This window comes from Silurus aristotelis (assembly GCF_946808225.1).
Source record: "Silurus aristotelis genome assembly, chromosome: 21".
Taxonomy (NCBI): Eukaryota; Metazoa; Chordata; class Actinopteri; order Siluriformes; family Siluridae; genus Silurus; species Silurus aristotelis.
Window position 1 is genome coordinate 4760 of NC_139594.1, and position 241 is coordinate 5000.

The window sequence follows — 241 nt, forward strand, 5'->3', positions numbered from 1 at the left end:
TTAATAACCAAAACATTTAGCAGTAGTCCTTATCCACACATTATACTAACTCAAACTTCAGATCAAAAATCCAACAACTTAACCTCTGAACTACCACTTCCACACCTTCTCACAACAAACTTCGCTACAAATGGTCATTGCAAAAAATAAATAAATATAAGGAAGTACATTTGCATTTGCTTGACACATGATGGTGAGGAAGTAAGGCTGTGAGAGACACCCAGAGGCAGTAAGATTGTGA